At 31.1% G+C, this 16,525-nt stretch overlaps 2 protein-coding genes across 6 annotated transcripts in view; one reads left to right on the top strand and one right to left on the bottom strand.

Moving 5' to 3' along the window:
* Positions 1 to 16,525, top strand: part of LOC143047613 (glutamate [NMDA] receptor subunit 1-like) — a 162,827-nt gene that overhangs the window by 73,569 nt on the left and 72,733 nt on the right. The window lies entirely within an intron of this gene.
* Positions 1 to 16,525, bottom strand: part of LOC143047612 (diacylglycerol kinase zeta-like) — a 198,552-nt gene that overhangs the window by 181,142 nt on the left and 885 nt on the right. The window contains exon 1 of one of the 4 annotated variants that reach the window (XM_076220765.1): positions 9,544 to 9,683. The exons of the other annotated variants lie outside the window; for them this stretch is intronic. The gene's annotated coding sequence lies outside the window, so the exon portion shown is untranslated. Of the gene's footprint in view, positions 1 to 9,543; positions 9,684 to 16,525 lie in introns of those variants that run through there. 4 annotated transcript variants of the gene reach the window in all.

The following is a 16,525-nucleotide window of genomic DNA, read 5'->3' as shown; positions in this document are numbered from 1 at the left end:
TTCAATGTTCCTTCAAAATTGTAAGACACAGAAAAAAAATTTCAAAAGGTGTTTTGATTTTTTTTTAATTTAATTGTTTGATCATGTTGATTTCAACATCCTTTTTGACCATTTTGAATATATGTACAGTAAAAAAATGTTTAATTGCAGCCACCAAAATTTTGGATGTTTGAATTTATATTTAAAAGCATTATACCTTTAAACTAAATTAATTGTAGTCAATACCACATAGGCTAGCCATATTAAAAAATAAAATTTTATCAAAACTTACTCTTGATCTGAGTTAAAGATGTGCTTTTACCTTCCTTTAAAATCTGCTAATGTACAACTTCTTATAAAGAAATAGATTTAACATCCTTTCAACCATGAAACATATATCCAACACCACAATACTTGTATATTAACAACATTCTTACACAAAATACTGTATAAAATGTAACATTTCAGGTGAAAACCATCTACAAAGTAACAGAGAAATCAATATCCGACGTGCTTTGATCTTTTCCTATTTATTTCAGGATACTTACTTCATTTTGTAGACTTAATGTTTGTAACATTTTAAGGCCATCATCCAAATACCAAATATCCTAACAGAACATTAAAACCGATCTCATTTCTACCTGTTTATTACATTTCAATCCGACGACAGATCTGCAATTCAATTAACATGAAAAGCAATAATGTTATGTTTAAAATTCTGTCAAACTGCATTAATTTTCTGACATTATTGCTTTTAATTTCTGATAATGTACAAATTTCTAATAAAGAAACTCAGAAAATTAATGAAATTTTGGCAGAATTTCTTGCATGCTGAAGTCAATGGTGTAATATTTAAAGAATTTGTCACAATTTAAAATAATTATTGGTCAGTTATTATGATTGAATCTCATAATTCCTGCTGAGTCAGTCATGCCTCAGTAAGCAATATAAAAACAAGATGATATGTCAGACATAGTAGATATCAAATATTGGTTACTGTACAGCCTTTACAACGAGCAAAACCCATACTGCATAGCAAGCTATAAAAGGTTCAGAATTGACAAATGTAAAGCAATTCAAACTTGAAAAATAAGCGTCCCATTAATAAACAAAACATGTCTACAAACAAATACAGCAACAAACAACAACCACTAAATTTCAGGCTATGGACTTTGGACAGGCACATAGTCACATACTGAATGTTTCAGGGTTAAATATCGGGGGTGGGGGGGATCTGAATGTCTTAGAGATAAAGTTCAAACTATGTTTCATACTATGTTTCAAATCACCATGCATCACAATTTGATTAGATAATGATTCCATATATTATGTTAATATAGAAACTGACATCCCCAACTTTCATGTCATCTTTGAACCGGGAAAATGAGGTCAAGGTCATGTGACCACTGGTAAACAAAAATGTACACTTTAAACCAAATAAAGTTAAACTATTTTTTTATTTATTAAGTCATGTTCCCTCAAAAATTTTCCAAAATATTATTGATAACCTATATACACGTTTCCACAACAGAAGAAAGATGGGAGCATCCTTCCCCCCTCCCCATCAAGTACTGGTTATAGAAAAACTTGGTTTACAAGTGTAGAGCTCCTTAAAACTATTCTGCATGTAGCTCTAGAATTATATTCACTGCTATATAATTTCCAATAGCTTTATCTATAAAATTTTGATTACAAAACAATCAGCCTTATTTGTTATTACCTATAGTGGCCTTTTGTTCTGTACTTGGAAAAAAGTCTCCTTTATCTTAAGCAAGTCATCAGGAATATAATTTTAACCCTATTGATTTGAATTCATTATTAAAGACTTTAAAACATCACAAGATTAAATCAAACGGTTAATAGAGAAAAGGTGAATTTATTATTCCAAGTTACTTCCTACATGTTTCAAAGAAATTCTAACATCCCATAATATCAATTTATAATTTCAATATCTTTTATACTTCCTAATGGAGGGCTAAATACAGAGCTATAGACATATATTTAAATACAGCTCAATCGAATTTCGAGCATGGATTAACAATTAAAGTCTTATCAAAGAGACATGAAAAAAGAATGAATGTCTTCATACGGAGTTATAAAAAAAAGTATGAATAAAAGAACATGAAGTGTTAACATTAATCTGACATCGTCCAAATAACACAACTACAAATTCCCAAAACTAATTAAAACAATAAATGACCGTAATGACCCAAGTATTGACAATAATTATGTCTGTTTTGCTTCAAACAAACTTCTAATTCGTCTAATTATCTAATTAGATATAGGAAGATGTGGTATGAGTGCCAATGAGACAACTCTCCATCCAAATAACAATTTTTAAAAGTAAACCATTATAGGTCAAATAATTACCCATCTTATTACAGATTCCTCCACAGAAACCCACATAAAGTTTTCCCCATGATAAATACTAAATATGGAATAAATTAAATCTTGAAATGACTCCCGAGAGAACACTTCTAAATAATGGGACGTTTTGACTACTTGCTGAATCCACCTACAGATATTTATTTCCATGCTATAAGTAGCTTTTTAACTAATAAATATGGAATATATTTTTAATATTTCATGAGCTGATGTTGCTGCAGAGAATTGGTAATATTTTGTGATTAGTTGTGTTGACATCATTACACAATTATGTATACAAACATTTATATAACTAAATGTCATTTCAATATAAACATGGCAACCTGCGTCAGATTCAATTTTTCACAGTAAATGCCAAATCTAAAATTTCAATTTAAATGTAAAAATATTGTGTCAACCAGTACATCAAGTTTCAACTTGCAAGAACGAAAATAGGAATTTCATGGCCATGGTAAATAAGAGTAATAACTCTTGATGTCAAAATCAAAATGGAATGATTAATTGTTTGTTGGTGTGTTTTTAAGCCCAATTGGCCATATCAAGGCAGCCACTTTTTTGGTGGAAGAAGCTATAGGATCTGGTAACAACAACTGACCTCAATGGGAAAGATGGCATTCCTAGTTATTAAGATTGGAATAAAACACAAATCATACAATTGACAAGGGTTTTGAACTCACAACATCAGCATGCTGCTGCAAAAGATTTGGTCAAGTGGTACTTAATAACACAAGGCTCAAAGGAGCCTCACGCTACCTGAATTATTCATCTTGCTTCAATATTTAACTTAAATCTAAGTGATTGAAAGATTAAAAGAGTTTCAAACCATATTTTAGTCTTGCTATTGCATGTTGGGTTATTGTGGTGTAAAAAAAAAAACATGATACAGAATTTTGAATTCAATGTTTGTTTGCATCAGTATTTATACTGCCATTGGCGGATCCAAGGGGGGGGGTTCCAGGGGTTGGAACCCCCCTTTTTTTGGCCGATCAATGCATTTGAATGGGGACTTATAGTTGAAACCCCCCCCCCCCTTTATCCTGGGTTGGGACCCCCTCCCCCCTTTTTTAAAATGGCTGGATCCACCCCTGACTGTGATAGTTGTGTACAGCTTTTTTGCATATAATTGTTTTTGCATATAATTGCATAACTGTCATTATTGCGACAATTAAGGTTTCGAAAAGTTTATTGGTAGATACAATGACCTAAATGTGTGTCAATGTCAGTTTAAGCTCACTGAATTTACATTATTACATTTACAAAAATGTAAATTCAATTTAATTGAAAATAGATATATTTTTATCAAATCATGTTCAATTTTTAATGTTTTATGTTTACATTTTCTCAAACAGTAAAATTTACTAAATGACATTAATCCTTGTAGTTCCTGTATAAAACATAACATATATCCTTCTATGTCATTATGATCAATTGAATTCTTCATATATATTCCATAAATAAAATTTTTAAAAATCTGCAATAATGCAATTATTTTGTATCAATGAACCTGATAACCTGTACAAAATTCCATGAGGTATTAAAACATTATTGAAACTATTTTAATGAACATTAATTACTTGATGTGAAATGTAGTGTTTGCTTATTATAAATTTTGATATACTAGTATATGGTGGTGAGTCACAATATCATCCTTTACAACAGATAAAACAGCTGATTTGAAAGGTACACAATGCCTAAGAGGGGGGCCTCTACGGTCATGCTTCAGTAATTCCCTATAATAAACCAAATTTTTCGCAGAAAAGAGGGGAGGGGCAGCTGCCAAAGCCCCCTTGGCCCTTCTCCTAAATAGGCATCTAGCCACTATACATCATTTACCGTGTTACAACCCTAGATGAAAGCCGAAGAGGAAAGGCATTGTTTGACCAACAAAAAATATAATTTATAGCCTAGTTTGTAGCATGGCATTGGACAAAGTACATGTGGGGTTGCCAGTATGTGACAGAAGCAAGGGTTAAATTCATGTTGAGGGAAGAACAAAAAATTGAGTATATATCTTACATAGTTGACTTAAATTTGAGAGGAGAAATTGGAATTAACAGAATAGGTCAATTCAAAGAAGACACTATGACAATATCAAACATCAAACACTCTTTTGAGGTTGAGAGTTTTAAATGTGCATAAAATGTGTATTACAGTTAAAACATTATTAAGATCAATTTGCTAAGTCATTTGAACTGTTATGTGCATCTATAAAATTGAAATAAACTTTTAAGTAATTTCATTATCAATTCAAAATTAAGGTACTTTGGGTCAAGTGAGATTGACATGAAAGAGGAGGGGTTTCAAAATACATTGACATGTAAAATATCCAATATTTCTGAAAGAACATTAATTGCTTTGCAGAAAAAATCATACACAATTTATATGTCGCAAACATGATTATTTCAGCGACATGTATCTGAAAATACCTTAAGCCAGTACAGACAGAACACATGTGGGTGTTAACTCTGAGAAATGGGCTGAGCGTTTTAATCACATACTAGAAGTAAGGAGAAATCAAGCTTTTCAACGATCATTATTAGTGTTTGTCAAACTGCTATACATGTTGTATATATATCCAACCAAATCATTTCTATAAACTGTGATTCAAGTTCCTAGAAATTTTCATATCTTAAATTATAAACAAGTCAAAGTAATTATTTTGTCAAAACTTTATGAAAATTAAACGGGCCAAATCTATTTCAATCAAAGTGTTGGGTACCCCCATAAGTTATAATCTTTCTGAAAAAATACAAATGTACTCAGGTCTCTATCATATCCTTATATCCTTCCTCTCTCAATCTATAAACTGATGTTAGTTGCATCCAAGAGTAGGAAGCTGACCAGCATGAAGCGTGTTGTATGATAAACCTTAAAAGCTTTAAAATCAATTGTGTATCAAGTTGATAACGAAAAAACAATGTTCAATTTCCGAGGTTTGCCAATAGTCGATATTTGTCTTTAACATGTAAGTGATTTTCAAAATGTACATCATTTAAATGTTCTATTTCAAGTGAAATTACACTAATTGTCCGTCAACAAATTATTTGTTTAACATGAGCAATTTCATGTTTGTTCAATGTCCTATCTCATCAATAATTGCCCTGTATTACAATGCTGTATTATTGTATCTTAAAAACGAACATGGTTTTTAAATTCTTCCTTGGACTGGTTGTAATTGGACATTATAATTGAATGCTGTGGAATATACATGTAATCATGTTTTTCGGAAATAACATATGTTGTGTCTCATTTAGAAAATGAGGCAAACTAAAGTTAGAGAACGGTAACAAAAATTCATCATATTTTATGTTTATAAAGGGGCATAACTCAAGAGCAGTAAAAGTAACACCACCAAATTTCAAATTTGATCTGTATTACAAATGCATGTGGTAATAAGCATTGTGTATAAGTTTCATAACATTTGGTTGAGGCAAACTATAAAGTGAGAGAATGGAAACGAAAAATTTCAGCAATTTTTATGTTTATAAAAAGGGTATAACTCAATAGCAGTAAAAGTGATGCCTCCCATTTACAAACTCTATTTGTGTCTTATGGTAATAAGCATTGTGTATAACTTGTATAACATTTGGTTGAAGCAAACTTAAGTAAGAGAACGGAAACCAGCTTTGGGGCGTACATACTGACGTACGGCAGGGGCATAAAAATATAAATAACCTGATTTACCTGTCATAGGAAATGGTAATTAGAAACTAGGGAAAACATTTTCATGAAAAACTTTTATGACAGACAGACAGATATACAGGATTAAACAATTGATATAATGTATACCTTTATGTTTTCTTGAGTTGTTGGGTTGCAGTCTAACTGATGAACATACCAAACATATCCTTTTATTTGTAAATATACATCTCCCCATCTAAGATGACATACATGTACATCTCCCCACATGTGTAAGATGACATACATGTACATCTCCCCACCTGTGTAAAATGACATACATGTACATCTCCCCATCTGTGTAAGATGACATACATGTACATCTCCCCACCTGTGTAAATATAAAAAAGAAGACGTGGTATGATTGCCAATGAGACAACTATCCACAAAAGACCAAAATGACACAGACATTAACAACTATAGGTCACCGTACGGCCTTCAACAACGAGCAAAGCCCATACCGCATAGTCAGCTATAAAAGGCCCTGATAAGACAATGTAAAACAATTCAAAACTAACAGCCTTATTTATGTAAAAAAAAAAAAAAAAAGAAAGAAAAACAAATATGTAACACATAAACAAATGACAACCACTGAATTACAGGCTCCTGAATGACATACAAGTACATCTCCCAACATGTGTAAGATGACATACATGTACATCTCCTCACACCATATGCATAAAATGATCCCATACATGAACATCTCTCCACCAATGTAAGATGACATCATACATGTATATCTACCCATGTGTTGGATTGCATACATGTACATCTCCAAACATATGTAAGATGACATACAAGTAGATCTCCCCATATGTGTAGGATGGCATACATGTACATCTCCCCACACCATATGTGTTAGATGGTATATATGTTCCTTATCTTATCACAAGCATGCTAAAAGATATACATTACATCTCCCCACACCATATGTGTTAGATGGTATATATGTTCCTTGTCTTATCAAAAGCATGCTAAAGGATATACATGTACATCTCCAAACATGTGTAATTAATATTGAAAACTAATTTTGAAAAACCTTGCTTTTACTTTCATCATGTTCATTTACTATGACATTTTAAGAAATGAAGTTTCTTAAGTAAACAAATTGAAAAATTGTTATCAGAAAATGAATAAAAGTGATCTTTAAAGTGAAACCCAAGTAACCCCCTTAGGTAGTATTTCAATCTTCTCTATCCAAGCTTCTTGAATGTCAGAGTGAAATCTTTCCCATGAGCTTTAAGATTGTAATTGATAGTTCTATTCTTTACATCACATCACTTTCCTTCTTATTTAAGATTGATAAAATCTGGGTTTTATTGTGAACTTTTATCAATATTATTCTTCCACATCAATATTGAAATTTTTATACAAGAACAATTCATTTAGACATTTGTGAAATAATTCTAAAATCAATCATAAAGACATAAGGGAGCTACCATTTGATTTTTATGGGGGGGCTAGGATGAAATTTGAAAAAAATAGGCAGGACAGGAGTTTTGAGTAAAAAAAAAAGGCAGGATGAGCAACTTGGTAAAAAAAAAAGGCAGGATGACAATTTGTGTAAAAAAAGTCAGGATAAACTAGTAAAAAAAAAAGGCAGGACCGAATAGAGTAAGAAATAAAAAGGCAGGACAGAGATTACAACTAAAAAAAAAAGCAGGACAAAATTTTTCATCCTAGCCCCCCCATAAAAATCAAATGGTAGCTCCCTAATAATACTTCAATTTTTTATGAACTTTACTTTTTAATATGCAAAAGAACTTGATGTTTTTACTGGACACAAACTATTTACTAGTCTGAGCATAGGACATTCCTTAAGAATATAATAAAAAAAATCAAATATTTTATCCGACAATTGGTCTGAGTAAGAGTTTTATTTTACTTGTTATGACAAACTGACCAACGTCCTTTACCAGCTCGATATAATAATAAAGGTCTATAACTATCTTTATATCTTCATATTTTCCATTGTATCAATGACCTACATTTTTATTAGAAGATACCCTTATAAGTAAAGAGTACTTATGGTGTATTAATCCCAAATAAACCTATATCAAGTACCTGAAAGTTTTAACAATAAACTATTTTTCGTTCAGTATCATATTTAAGTTGAAATACACCATTGAACACTCAGGTATCTGAAAGGTTTGTTACTGGTGATGTAAAGATAAATTGTACAATTTGTATATTGAAACTTTCACAAACAAATGAAATAATATTGAAAAAAGTAAAATTAATAAATGAGGAATGTGTCCATGGGACACAGATGATGCTCCTGCTTACATCTAGAAAGATAAAAGTGACACCACCCAAATTCAAAGTTGATCTGTGTTATGTGGTATGAAGCATTGAGTATAAGTTTCATAACATTGGTCAAGGCAAACTAAAGTTAGAGAATGGAAACTAAGTTTGGAACGTACAGAAGGACGCATGTACAGACAGACAAGGTTAAAACTTTACGCTCCCTCCACTTTAGCAGGGGCATAAAAATTAATAACTGTCAACATAAAATAAATTGCGATAAATAAAATTGTGCTACAGAACTTGTTATATTCTTACTGAAATCTAAATCATAGTAAGGAATAAAGGATAATTGTCAATGAAAGCTGAACTATAATTTCTAGTAATATTAAACAATTAGCACCTATTTCTGTACTTCAATCAATAATAGGCAGCTGATGTCAAAATGTTCTTTTCCATACCTGGTTATCTCACCTGCAAGGCTATTACCTAAGCTTATAGTAAGAGGGTGTAATTATTAATAATAGGGGATGGGAAATCTATGAAGTGCCAAGATAATTTCAGAAAATAGAGGATTTTTGTTTTTTTATGCTAAAAGGAAATTATCATATTGCAATCATAATCCCCAAAAAATATGTTGTGCAGCACATTTTCAGGGGCGGATCCAGCCATTTTAAAAAGGGTGGTTCCCAAACCAGGACAAAGGGGGGTTCCAACTGTATGTCCCAATTCAAATGCATTGATCGGCCAAAAAAGGGGGGGTTCCAACCCCTGGAACTCCCCCTTGGATCCGCCGATGATTTTCAAACTTTACCTCGAAATTAAGATTGGAAGTAGGGAATGTGATAAAGTGACAACATGATCAAGAGCTAAAAAAACAGCCCAAGGTGACCAATATGAATGGGTCTTCAAAATAGCTAGAAAATCCCTCACCCAGAGGCAGGCTTCAGCTGGCCTAAAGGCAAAATGTCTGCCAAGTCAAATTTTGATGAGAATCTCTAATACCTTTTATGTTTATATTTACAAGCACTGTCCATTGTCTGCTCTTAAATTTTAGAACAGTATTTGCAAAAAAAAAACACTGATTGGGATTTCCCTGACAACTTCAGACCTTTTTTAACAACTTACCAGAACTTTGATAAACTTGTAAAACTTAGATAATAGCCGAACAATATCCAGATAAATGCATAATAAAACTACTTCAAGTTTATCTTAACAGGTATTTAATCTATTTTAAAAAATATAAAGCTTCCTTACCAGTTTAAAATAAACAAGTCCGGGCTGACACAGCAGTGAATGTAAAGGTCGTTTAACGACACCTCTCTAAGTACCTAAACATAAATCGGCTTTGAAATCCCCCACCTACAAACATAGGAAATGTACACCTTTAAGAGATCAATAAGAACATTTAGTTGTTACAACAGATCATCATGTCAATATCATCCTCTGATTGACAGAAATGTATATTACATTACTTGTAATTGTTTTCTATTCACTGGTCAATATAACTATTGGTTCCAGGGCAATAATCTGTGTTATTACCTTCATATGTTGTTAGATGATTACATATGTCAAGATTTACTACAGGGTATTTATCACTTTACACATATTTAAAATAGGATCTTGAAATATGTAAAAAGAGGTGGAAAGGAAGGGTGGTTTGAATAGATACCCACAATACATTATTTTAGAATTCCTTGAGTTTTAACATATTTTTAGTCAGATATTTTTTTTTTGTACCTTGACATCCATCTGTTTGATATTTTTGTGTCTTTTCAAAATATTTTCTCTCTCTTCCTCAAATATCCATAAAATTTCCCTTCTTAAATTTTCTTAACTAGAAAACATGCATGGCATACATGTAAGTTCTAAAAAAGTGAAGATGACCTTTCTTCATAAAATCAAAGGAAATAACAATTTTTTAGAAATCAATGTTTTCCTTTCAAGAAGGTGAAAACAACATACACATTATAAAAACTTCACTCCTAGGCTAGATTCACTGTTACAAAAGTTTTTATTCCAATATTTTCAAACAACAAACCCGAGGCAAGGTTAAACAGTACACTTTATACAAGTGAGTCTTGCAGAGCTTTGTTCCAGATCTGAAGAAATTATCGATTATAACATACTAAACAATTCTACCTGAAACACCTGTGCCAATCTCATCAATATCTTTTTTGTATTTTTGGCAACAAATAACATGAAATTGTTATCTTATCCAAAAACGTATCATTCTGGCAAACTATCAAATTAAGAAGTTCAACATCACAAATTCACATCTTAAATCAGTGAAAAAAGAGATCAAAGCATTTGCAAACATTCACGTTTTTGCTATTATTCATCCTTGGGAAATCGGTACATAATCATGATTATGATATCTGTTGTAATACAAAAGAATGATTAATTCACTTTTCTCTTCTAAAAGCTAACCACAAAATCATACAAGCACTACAAAATGTTTGAAGGTTTGGAGTATTTGAATTAAGAAGTTAATCAACCCATCCTTTTACTTTTAATAATTTAAGAGTCATTTTCTTTATTTTTCTCAGGAATATTTTTTTTTCTTTTGATAAAAAGTTTGTCAGTTCTTTTTCATTCCACAATATCATGAATATGGCTTTTTTGTCAGATAATCAAGGTAAACTATCCAAACTATTTGATTGATTGATTGATTGTTGGTTGCTTTACGCCGCATTAGCACAAAAAGGCTATATCGCGGCGAGAGCTAATTCGAATATTTTTACAATTTAAAGCATATTTTTAAAATAAGACAAAAAGTCCTTCAATATACTAAAATTCTTGACTAAAGCAAATTGATTATATACAAATAAAAATCAACAGTAAAATAACGTGATAAAAATTAAAAACGATTCCAAACTATTTGAAGGTAACACATACATTATGGACAGTACTGTCAGTAGCCAAATAAAACTTGTATGTGTTATCACTGATTTTATGAGACATTTACTGTACAGCAGTTTACTGCTACATGTACCTACTGTTTCTTGACCTTTTTGTAACCACAGAGAAAGGAAGGAAGATGGATCTGTGGTGGGGTGTATTTGGGGTCATGATGCCCTGATTGTAACAGTAAAATTTCAATCTTAAACTCAACTGTAATTAATGGGATGTCTTTTTTTCTTGCTTTAAAACCAGCTGCTGTTAATTTGTAAAAAAAGCTTTCAAATTACCATATTTATAAACATTGATTCAACATTCATAAGGACTGATCCAACCTCATCTGGAAAATTTGTACAAGTTCAACAAAAAATGGTGGTACATGCAGACTATTGAATGAATTTCTTATACTAACTTTACCTTAAAAGTCAACCCTACTCCTAAATTTACAGAATTCATCAGGGACTCAGGGTCATGTAAAAGAACAGATTTTCAGTGAGAAATCTGTCCGAATCATGCAGAATTCCAAAGATTATTAAATCATCCCACTTAGAAATGACCTTGGAATAGCTGATCAATGATTTAGAACTATTGTTTGTATGTGAAGTCAAACATACTTTTTTCTAATGTTCATCCATGTACATTACATGTTCTTACAGTAATTTGATTCTAAGTTAAATCTACAACATCAAAATTGTGATTCAGTTTTCAGGAAATGTATTGATGTCTACTGGTATAATTTAATTTGTTGGAAAATTATCACAGAAATGCACCGAATTACAAGTTAATTCTGACAATTTACAATAGGTGTATCTATTGGTTTTTACCGAATCGTGTTTCCTGCAATCTCTTATAAAACAAGAGGCTCAAAGGAGTGGTTTACACCCAAGGTTAAATCTAATTCTCCTAAAGACCATAAGTACTGTTTTCCTAGATTTCTGAAAAAAAAGTAGGATACTTTAGCAGTAAGAAGAGAATAAGAAAAGAATAAGAATACACATCATAGGGTTAAACTGTCCTATGTCTACACACAAGTTGTGAAACATTAATTAACAAAATCAGAATCAGGATTCACACTAACAGGGGAAATTTTATGTTAAACAATACTGAACAATACTACATATTTCAGAATGGTCCAAGACATGGAAAGCAAGGTCAGAGATCACATCAAAAGTTCTTAGTTTCATAATAGGATGAAAAAATTAATTCACATCCCTTTATTTTATGCACATGTATATAAAATTGAGAATGGAAATGGGGAATATGTCAAAGAGACAATGAGCAGAATACAGCAGAATGCCCCTAATGGGTCTGCAACGCAGCAAGAAATTCTCGCACCAGGAGATGATCCACATCTGGCCCCTAAATTGAGTCTACAATCAGTGAGGATTCTGCATTTTCCAGCTACTCGCTGTATGCATCAGACAAAGAGTAATGTCTTTTTTTTTTACATTTTTAAAAAAAACACTTATTTGAATTAATTCATTGTTAAATAAATATGTACCAGATCGAGCTTCAGTCTAAACAAAGGCCCTTGAAATTATTGTGCTCTTCCTTTAAATGAAAATGATAAAATCGACAATAACTGTAATGCATCAAAAAACGTTGATGTTATTGATATTATATACATTGTAATGATTTACTATCAGGCCAAATAAAAATATATGTGTGGTTCCAGTAACCCTACCGTCCCTACTTTTTCGGCTGAAAAATGGCCTACCCTAAAGGTTTTATTGTTTCATTAAGCACTGTTAAAGTCAGAATGTTGCTCCCATATATATGCATAGACTCAATGTAAAAAAAAACATAAAATAAAAAAAAATCCCTACCTACCTACCCTAACTTTTTTTCAGATGTAACTGGAACCACACATACTTTTTTATTTGGCCTCATTCAAAATAACAATTATTCAAAAGCTTTTAAAGATGATATATTCTTTGCAACATTTTTTTCTCCACTTAGTATCTTGTCTCCATAACTGTCTATCACACTTTTTTACCCCCTCCTAAATCATGCTTTTTTCTGACATCAATTGGTCCCTTAATTATTAATCTGTTGACAAAAACATCCATTCTAACACTTTAACATAGCATCTGAACTTTCAATATAGTATGATACAACAATATTGAAGAAAACATATCTTATGAAATTGCCAGTAGCATTCAACCTTCAAAAGTATATGTGGTATAATTTTAACAGAAATAACATGTCACCATGTCTTTGTACAAAAAATCTATTCGATAAATACAAGCCAACAAACTTTTTTTAAACCTGTTGTTATCATAATAATTGACAATAACAGAATGAAGAGATTACAACAATTGCAAGTATGCTTTGTTCATGTATACAATAATATTGTACATAAACATGACTACACGTATATATAGATATAAGTTATTTGACTTGTAATCCCATTTAGTTAATAAGTGGTAGTTATATAGTCAATCAACCATATCAATAAACAACCCTAATACACATAATTGAATATATTTCAGCTGGGTCATGGTTATTTCCTGCTACTAAATACCCTTAAGTAAGAAAATGTATTTCCGGATTATGAAATAATAAAGCCAATTCAAAAGATCATTGATTTAATTACTTCTGGTAACATGTTTATTAGATGAAAATATGTCCTTCCTATATGAAGGTATTTACATGTTTACTCCTACTATGATGGTCTATCTATTGAACATCAATAAGTCCATTTATCATACTTGGACATGTACAGTGACCCAAAGAATATTTTGCATTGTAATGAATATTATCAGAAACATATATATATATATATATATATATATATATATATATATATATATATATATAATCTCGTTTTTTTCTCTCCACATTTTATCTACACACTATTGGAAAATTAGAATTCAAGAATAAAAGAAAATGCGACTTTTTTACTTATATGAAGAGACATCTCTGTATTTATCTAAGTACAAATCTGAATGTCTAAGGGATATAACTCTATATATACAAAATAATTTACCTGGACAAGCTTAAGTTGATAAAAAGAAACACTTTTATTTCTTCTGACTGACTGGGTATGAAAGGTTGTTAAATGACTCTATATATATGTTACAGTAAATAGGTGAAATTAGGAATTACATGTAATTACTAAAATTTAGGAATAACATGTAATTCCCGATGCACTTAGTAAATACAAGTAATTCCTAAGACTGCCCAGTAATTACCAGTAATTACTGATTTTAAAATGAATTTTTACACCTATTTACTGACTGTTAAAATAATGTTGTAATATGGTCAACTGATCAAAAGTTATGGTAATACTAATTAGAAAATCAGTGAGTATTCAGCTATACCAATTTTAAGGGTTTTTCAGAGGTTTTTCAGAACCCAGTGTCTCGCCTACTTTTGCTGTGAGTCGCAGGCCCAAACAAAAATAGGAAACAAATATTTACAATTTTCCTCTCGATACTATCTTTTGACTAGTTCTGTAAGAATCTTCTATCAAAATTTGATAAAAATTCAGGATGGTTTATGAAATCTAAACTTTAACTGCAGAGTGTATGTTATGTTAACTGGAAAAAAATAGTCTGATTACATAAGTAATATACGAAAAAGTATAGTTTTTTTTACAAACTTTATTTCTAGATATTAATTTATGATCATAAACAAGCTTCTGTCCAATTTTGTTAGAAATCCGGGATATTTTGAGAAAGATATTAAAATTTAAAAAAATTTAACCACAGTGTGAATGTAATGTTAACTGGCATAAAAACTAAGTCCCTTTATAAGTAAAATACGGAAAAACTTGATTTTATTTTTACAAAATTTACTTCTTGAAATTTATATTTTGATCATAAACAACTGAAGCTTCTGTCCAAGTTTGGTAGAAATCCAGGATAATATGAGAAACTTATCAAAATTTAAAAAATATAACCACAGAGCGAATATTTGTGGACTCCGCTGGCGACGGAATTATTAGGTTGGTTCGCTTTGTCTCGCTTTTGCGACAAAAAACGCAGGCTCGACGAAAAGGAAAAGAATGTCAACATTGAAAGTAAAACAAAAGGGATGGACCATTTAGTTGACTTTTTCAATCCACAAAAAGATCATTCTTATACAGGAAGAAACGATGATAAAATTTTGTTGGAGGTATAAAAGCTTAAGTTTGGAGGTCTTGAAGAAGTCATAAAAACACAAGATTATGAAAATGTGACTCTTAACGCCATCAATTTGTATAAATTTGTTTGTGAAGAATGTCAGCTTTATCGCAAATGTCTGACAAAAGAAGTCGTAGTTAAACCTATTTTGTAAAAGGAATTTAACTCATGTTATTGGCCAAGTTGATATACAGACTATGCCTGATGGAGAATTTAATATAATTATGAGATTTTAAGAATTATCAAGATAATTTAATCAAGTTTGCCATAATCTAATGTCTATCTTAAAAAATAGCTGGCTAAGTTGCCTATAAATTTCTCAAAAATGTTTTTCTCAATTTTGGATTGATATCATTGTCTTGCATGCTCAAAATGGTTTTTAGGGAGTTTCAAAACTTATAAATCAACCATTTTCCAGTTTCAATTCACAAACACTGAAGAGTATGCACTTTTAATGTGCCTTATAATCCTTGATCCTTAAGTAAGCCCTAAAAATCCCTACCCCTTACTTACTTATTTGATATCTTAAATTATGTCTTTAATTTTGAAACAAAAATATCAAGTTAGTAAATAGCTGTAAAAATGACAAAAAAAATCAGTAAATACCTGTAATCACTGGAACAACTAGTAAATACATGTAATTACTAAACTGACTAGTGATTACAGGTATTTACTGAAATATTTAGTAATTACGTGTAATTCCTAATTTCACCTATTTACTGTAACATATATATATATAACTCGTCTAAACATCAACAAAACAATGTTAGATCTGTAAACTTGCTTTTGCAAATTTTTTGTTCTTCCCTCACCGGGATTTGAACCCATGTACTGAAATATCTTGACACCAAATCGCCTGCACTGCGCTAGACCACACGACCAACTGGGCAAAAAACTTGTTGTCTTAATACAGCACAAACAACATTTTCCAGAGTGTTATGGTTTGGATCTGTACAGACCTTAAAATCTCAATTAAAACAATAGTTAGTGATAAGTATATAGAGTATTGCCACTGGGTTATTTTCCAAGTTTTTGAATTTTTCCAATATTTCTTTTCAAAATTATACATCATCCCTGCATATTTTAGTATTTTGTCAACAAAGTAACATAGTATTTTTGATTCATTTATTTATTAACAAGCTTTATCATGGGGTAGGGGTCCTGATCCCGAAATCCCAGGCTTAAAAACATGAAATCCAGCTGAGGTCCTG

The sequence above is a fragment of the Mytilus galloprovincialis genome, chromosome 10 (genome assembly GCF_965363235.1).
Source record: "Mytilus galloprovincialis chromosome 10, xbMytGall1.hap1.1, whole genome shotgun sequence".
NCBI classification, from domain to species: domain Eukaryota; kingdom Metazoa; phylum Mollusca; class Bivalvia; order Mytilida; family Mytilidae; genus Mytilus; species Mytilus galloprovincialis.
The sequence above is the reverse complement of the archived record's forward strand: the minus strand, read 5'-3'. Positions and strand labels throughout refer to the sequence as shown.